Source organism: Amphibalanus amphitrite, unplaced genomic scaffold (genome assembly GCF_019059575.1).
Source record: "Amphibalanus amphitrite isolate SeventyFive unplaced genomic scaffold, NRLGWU_Aamphi_draft 001846F_arrow, whole genome shotgun sequence".
Taxonomy (NCBI): Eukaryota; Metazoa; Arthropoda; class Thecostraca; order Balanomorpha; family Balanidae; genus Amphibalanus; species Amphibalanus amphitrite.
The window spans coordinates 82,795-90,013 of NW_024883339.1; the positions used below are offsets into that span (position 1 = coordinate 82,795).

The following is a 7,219-nucleotide window of genomic DNA, read 5'->3' on the forward strand; positions in this document are numbered from 1 at the left end:
TTCACAACATGTGTAGAATTGATTACGGAGCGAGCGAAGCGAGCGGAGTCTTTCCTTAGATTAACGGAAATTTCTGAGTATGAGCGGCCGGCCGGCCGCGCGGACGCTTTTGCGAGGCTTATATCTCAGCAACCACTTGACCGATTTACACGCGGTAATTTTTGTAGGGTAGCTTCATTCCTTCTACCAAGTATTGGACTATTCCCGATGCATGTGGGTGACCCCTTATGCACGTGCCACGTGCAAAACGAAGAGGTGTCAGTTTTGTAATTGTTGCAATATCCCGGTATGTACTTGGCCGATTGCGCTGAAAGTTGGCATGTAGGTAGGCACCCACTAGGCACTGCATATCCTTGTGCCAGAGTTGGGGTGCTGCTGCACGTGCGCACGTGCAGGGGTCGTTTCCAGATCTCGAGAACGGCTGGACCGATGGCGCTCAAATTTGGTACACGGTTAGGGACCAGTTAGTAGGGTGCCGTGCATAAGTCAGTTGTGACCCATTTTGCACGTGCGCACGTGCAGGGTGTCGCTCCCAGATCTCGAGAACGGCTGGGCCGATTGTGCTCAAATTTGGCACATCGCTAAAACCGGTCAGTAGGGTGCCGTGCACAAGTCAGTTGGAGGTACCCCCTCGAAATTTCGCACGTGCAAGACTCACCCCCTCGCTCGCTCCGTTAGTCGCCCCCAAAAGGCGTTATACTGGTGTATGATAAGGTGTACCAAAAACGGGAGCGCCGCCGTTTTTTAGATATTCGCGAAAAACCACAAGGGGGTGTTCAAACACCCCCCCCCCCCCAGCAGGGCGCGGGTTAATGCTTCGAAAAGTACCCTGGCGGATATCTCGCAATAGGTATGCATAGAAGTGTTTCCGAATGTTATTTGTCAAATATGTTTCCACAGATGCTCGTAAGAAGCCTAATCATAAAGACCTCATTCAGGGATGTACTATAGTTCGTTTTTTTCAGTTTGTCCCTCACTGTAAACGTCTCTTTGAACACAGCACGAGAATTGCTAGCTGAATTACAAAGAAAACTGATAAGCGCACATTGTATTGGAGATATGAAAAATATTTCCAAAATAAGTTGTGAACACCGACGATGTAACGTTATGCATGTTAAACGCCGTGCAATTTATTAATTAGTTCAGACATAATTCCTGAGAAGTCGTCTATCCCTGTGGGGCTGTAGCCTGTAGGTATTGGCAAATACGAACTATGAGTCGGTGAAATAGTAAATAAATTGATGAACTTGATCGTCTGTAAAATCTGGTCAAATCAATGTGCGCCAACCAGTTTTCTCAGTAATTCAGCTTCTCGTGCTGTGTTCAAAAAGACGTTTACAGTGAGGGGCAAACTTAAAATAAACGAACTATACCTACCCATGTCAGTTCTCTTTTTATTTGACTTTATCATATCAGTTTTGGCGGTTATCACAATTTTGCTGGCTGTTTTAGTGTTGTAGGTACTCGGCCTTGTGACAGTAAGACCGTTCTGTTGACTTTTCAGCGTTCAGTGCCCAAAATAGCAGCGTGTCCACCAGCTGACGTCACCGGACGCCGCGCTGACGCATCCGACGCCCACAACGCCCGCTCCGAGGCCGTGAGTCAGCCTCCTTCAGACCCAGACAGGTCGAAACACGCACCATCATTGTCACCGAGGGTCACCAAGAGGTCACATTTTGAATAGAGGCTCATTCACTCCGACTGATATGAATTAGGTCGTGAATCATAGCCAACGGTAACGAGGTTTGATACAGGGGTACACGTGATATCAGTTTCGGCAAGTGCCCCCTTTGCAAAAAGATGCTTACGGTTAGCCAACGGTAACGAGGTTTGATACAGGGGTACACGTGATATCAGTTTCTGCAAGTGCCCCCTTTGCACCGGGACACCGTGCCCCCTTTGATTTTGGGGGCACCGGGACACCGTGCCCCCAAAATCAAAGGGGGCACGGTGTCCCGGTGCCCTCCCCGTTCCGCCGCCTATGCGGGTTCAGTGTAAACAATTGACAAGTTACCGCCACAATACGGGTGCCATAAGACATTTCAGAAATTGCAAGAATACGGAAAGCATAGGTACCAATTATAATGGTCAGTGCATAGGCGATAAGAGCCTGGCTATAGCACCTAGCCCTCGCCCGGCGAGGGGGATTGATGCAACCCCCCCCCCCCTTAAGGGTTTTCGCAAATAACGTAAAAACGGCGGCAACTGAATTCCAGAGTTCACTAAAATTGGTTGGTAACAAAGTATATCATTCGGTGCGCACGGACGTCCTGAGTTCACGGGTGCTTTTATTTTTGCTCTATCTTTACTAGGTAAAACGTTATTAACGAAAAACTTTTGACATGTTTTAGCAATTTGTTTGCACTCATACCCTCCCCAAAACCCCCTAAATATTGACTTAGTCACCAAACTTCCACAGGGGCGAGATCTCCTATGGACCCACCTACCCTGTGAATTTGGCGTTTCTAAGTGCCATAGGAGTCAATCGCGAGGGGGCGGGGGGTCGTACCAACCCCCCTCGCCGTCCGTGTTATGGAAAAGACCCTCGCCTGGCGAGGGGCGAGGGCTATGGTAGCGCCTGCATTCCAGCTTCTGGCCATGGCGTCACCCGTCGGCGCCGCGGGGCCATTCGCCCGCTCGCCGCGCCGCGTCGGTTCGGGTGAAAGCGGCCTCCGCCTCCGTGGCGCCGATCAGCTGACTGCCCTTGGACGCCGACAAAGGTCGGATGCCATCATGGCGGCGGGGACGCTGGTGGCTGGCGCTCACTGCCGCACCACGGAGACCTACCTACTGTGCAAACTGCAAAGCGTTCTGCCGGATGGAGAAAGAGGTGTTTCAGAAATGATTTAAAAAACGAGAAAAAACTTTTCCGTAGATTTCCGCTCAAAGCATGGGCATTGCACATTTCTGAGGGTGTTTACCAGCACATTTCTTTATCTACGTGAAAAAGGTACTTTACCTAGGTACCTATGCACTTATAGGTTTAGGCATGTATATGTATAGATACCGCCACGCCATGGGTGGATCGCCCACGATCGTAAATACATACATACATGCATACATACATAGAGGTAGATATGCACAGCATAACAATGCACGTTATGCTGTTTCAAACCAATGCACTGGCGGCGGATCAAGGGTGCATTCTAGGCAAATGCCCGCTCGCAACGCCCGAAATCCATGAAATCTCTCTTTTTAGAATAGAAAGAAAACTTACAAACTTTTATGAGGAAAACTTTGCTGTAAACTACACAGCAATGCACGTAATGCAACGCAATCCAATCAGTTTTTTACTTTCGGGGATAGGCATGCCCGTCAGAAGCCGCCTTTCTCGGATCCGCCTATCAGTCAATTGATTATTTAATAATTTTGTTTTCATCAACCAGATCACAAACGTTGCTGCATGGAGTTTGATTATGTATGTCAATTTTGCATACATGCCACCATCTTTACCCCAGGGTCGATAAGGTCATCGTTAGCGAATCCATTAAGAAGGAATTGAACACTGCTGCTGGATTCATTCTTGGTAAAACGTTTTTTTTTTTTATTTTGTCGATGTCATGCCGCTATTTTCTTTGATAGTTTATCTGCATGTGTGCATGCTGCACAGGCAAATCAAGCCGCTTTTAAAGACAGTGGCAATCGTCAGAACTGATTGTTTTGTGTTTATATCTCATTTTCACAGGCGTAAGGCGTGGTGTTTAGAAACCGAGTCATAGGTATGTAGGTAAATAGGGTCATGTTGCCCATGTCCCTGTATCCGCCAGTGTTTCTGGTCCGTTGCATGATGCGAAAGTCAGGGACGTAAAGTTGTTTGGCTTTCAATAAATGCATGATCACAATCTTTACATGGAATGTTCCATTACCGTGGAAATTTCCCTTCTGGCAGATCAATACAGCGGTGGCGACAAGATGGCGGAGCAGCTGACGCCACGGACCGGTTTCGCCCACTCTCTTGTGGCTCTCAACCTTCTGGAGCAGCCCGGTTTCTTCAGTGGAATTTTGTGAGTGGGTTTGAGAGCCGCTGGCACGGTCTGCAGCGGACTGTTCCGGTTCAGGCGGTTGCGTCATGCGACCGACGCTGCGTCACGACCCGCAGTCGAAGCGCCTCTAGCGGTCGTGGTCGGAAACGGTACTGCGCAATAATTTCCCACCAATCACCATCCGCCGTTTGGGCGACGCCGGCTGCTGATTGGTTGGAAGGCTCGGGAGTGTGCTTGGCCCAGATACGCAGATAGCTGGGTTTCAGGGTCCCTCGCCAGAGCCGCCATTCTCGTACCTGTGCTCCGGCAGTGCGGTTGTGCTAGTGATGGCTCCGTCTCGCTGCGATTTAAGCTTATTTGCTAGCTCTTTTTTCCAGAAGATCATAACCATCAAGATTTGCTTTTTGAGTTTTTGAGCTAACATTTTGGTGTTTCAATTTTAGTTGTGGTGTGTGAACTTGCATTCAGTGTACTGTAACGTAGCTTTTTCTTCATTAAGTTGTGAAGTGCAAGGCGCTAGGTCGGATAAGTATTTTGTTGAAATACTTTCAAGTAATCCTCTAAGTATCCCTAAGTAGTTAAGCCTCACTACTTTTCTTCAAATGGTGGCTGCAATCAGGTGTTGAGTGCTGTGACAAGGTCCTTGCATTCATTTCGTGTCATCCGGGTGATTCTTGAACGCCTTACTGCTAGGAAGTTGGTTGAAGTCCTTTTTACTTTCGATGGACATTTGCGCTCCTCCTAGGTTGGTCCTGTTACGAAAGGCGTCGCCGGCTGGCACGCCACGTCAGCGAGACGCTACACTTTCTTTGTGACGTCACCGTTGGCGGCCATGTTGGCCGAGGGACGCGCGCGCCACCTGACGTCGGCAAGGTACTGCCCGGCCGCCATTTTGATCGCGGACGCGCCGCAGGAGCTGCTGGTTCCATGAGACGTCGATAAAGACGGAATAAAGTGAGTGGGGCAGGGCGGCGGCGGTGCGCTTCCGGCCATCGTCTGTCGTAGGGGCCTGGCGACCCCTCCCCGGACCCGAGCCGCAGGTGTTTACCTTTCTCTAGTCATGGTCGACGTAAGAGGCTAGTGTTCTAGCACAGTACTAGGACAGTTTCGTTTACGAATTCCGAAAAGAGCACCTTCGATATACTGCCGAGGGTATCGTTATTTCAAAGGCTATGAAATACCGTATTAAGAATGCCAAGACAAAATGGTACGAGTTACAATGAGACAAACCTCAGGGATCCTCACTCCTTGTGATGGCAATAAAACATCCCCACTACACTTAGAATGCACGATGGTGATGGGGAGTGTGCTGTGCTGCTGTCAAAACGTGTCCTAACGCCTCTGTTAATGTTGGTATGATCTGTGCACTGAAGCATTGCCTTTTGTCATTGACGTTTCACGTTCTTGGGAAAGTAGACTTGCCAGTGACGTGAATTTAAGCTCTTGAGTTTGGCTCTGTTGATGGTCAGGTGCTTTGGTTGCCAAGTAGTGGCCTGTTGTGCTGTGCTGTGCTGTCCCGGTGCGCGCGTGGTTGGATGTGCTATCCACAGCTGGTGTCAGCCGAGGTTGTTAGCGTCCTGCACGCTGCGCGGCATCGTCCGCCCGCTCACCCTGAGTGTCGGACTCCCGCACACCTCCGCGCACTGGCCAAGATGGGCGCGAGAACGGCCTAACAGCTGCTCCTGGCAAGCACTGGTGTCCCGGCTAACTACCACTCAAGTCTCCCGGCACTGGCGTCTCGCATGAGGCCCCTGGCGAGTCGCGTCCCGGGCTCCGCCGATCTGTGAGTGATGCAGCATTGACGCTGGTGGTCCCGCCGCTGTTGCTACCGCTATCGCGTGTGCCTGAAAGGGATCCTGTGGAATTTTTCCTATGACTGGTTCTGACGGAACTCGGGCTGTGTCTGGCTTTTGTTCCTAACCGTAGACACGCTGATTAGATTGTACATTTGTGTAGTGAGTTATGCGATAGGTTCTGCTGTTCGTGGCTCGCTGTTTGTGCCTTGATGGTCTCGCCCTTTTCGATCCCTGGGGTTACACCACACACTGCGTTTCGACATTTTGCACGCGTAGCGCCCTCCCCCGGTGGCAGTAACACTGCTTGCAGAAGGCGGTGGCAGAGAGTCAGCCGTTCCTGTTGCGCGGGGCACCTTTCGGGACATCAGGACCGTTCCTGTGCGACTCCACGACGGGGAGTGCGCTCACCCGGCGGCCCGGCTTATCACCGACCTGGTGGCAAACCTCGACCCGGCGGCCGCGGACGTGATCGGCGCATCTGCCGTGACACCCGGCCCGGTCAGGAGGCAGCCCGCGGACCCGGTGCGGCCGACCCGCGACCCGATGGTCACCGTCAGCAGTGCGTCATCGTACACGGTAACTGCCGCTCGCGGCAGCTTCACCTCAGACTCTATCCTATCAGTAGTTAGCCGAAACACGCTACAAACACTTCTTCTAGCAACGAAATACGTAGACTGAACTGTCCGACGAAAGACGCACGATTCATTTGTTGATCACCTAAGAGGATGGGACCGTTTCGGTGCACGACTTGCGCGCATTCCGTTGCAGACAGCGTTTCGAGAGACCGGACGTCACGAGTGAAAGAGCCGTCACGCTTGCGGAGCAGCCGGGACGCAACCACTCAGAAGGTCGTGCACGACTAGGTACGAACTTCCGAGTAGTACCTGAGGTAGGAAATCGAACGTCAGAACAGTAGCAAACGATAGAGGAATGACAACAATATTCGGGAAAAATAATATTCCAAGCGTCATGCGCTGTGATCAGTTCCACACGATTTCTCTTTTGTTTGTTGAAATAAATCGAGGCTGTTCCATGGCGGTCGATGTGTGGGTGTGCGGAGCGACTCTGTTCCAGGATCGTGGTCTCGTCCTGTTCGACTCCAGACTGTGGTACTCGTTCCCTCCGCCGAGAGCCAATACAAGGATATCGTGGTACATTTGTCGGACGTTTTCTCCGCGTTTTGAGGACTGGATAGAGGTGAGGTTGTGTCGAGAGGTTTCATGGAGAGGGTTATTCTGAGTCGTCTGAGGAAATAAAGGGGGCAACGTGCATTATACTATCAGATGACACTACGCACGGTGAAAGTTTATCAATTATCAGAAATGATGTAAAATAACGAACTCAAAAACGGTTGTTAATGCACATGTAGTGGTAGATGTGTGTGGCAGGTAGGCAGACTTTGTATTTGCAGGACGAGGGACCAGGGAGGCGAATGGCGAC

At 50.8% G+C, this 7,219-nt stretch overlaps 1 long non-coding RNA gene across 1 annotated transcript; it reads left to right on the forward strand.

Moving 5' to 3' along the window:
• The first annotated feature begins 1,415 nt into the window (after positions 1-1,415).
• LOC122375463 lies at positions 1,416-6,935 on the forward strand. The gene is made up of 2 exons (XR_006255394.1): positions 1,416-1,597; positions 3,890-6,935. It is a non-coding gene; the product is annotated as an uncharacterized LOC122375463 (long non-coding RNA).
• The last annotated feature ends 284 nt before the right edge of the window (positions 6,936-7,219 follow it).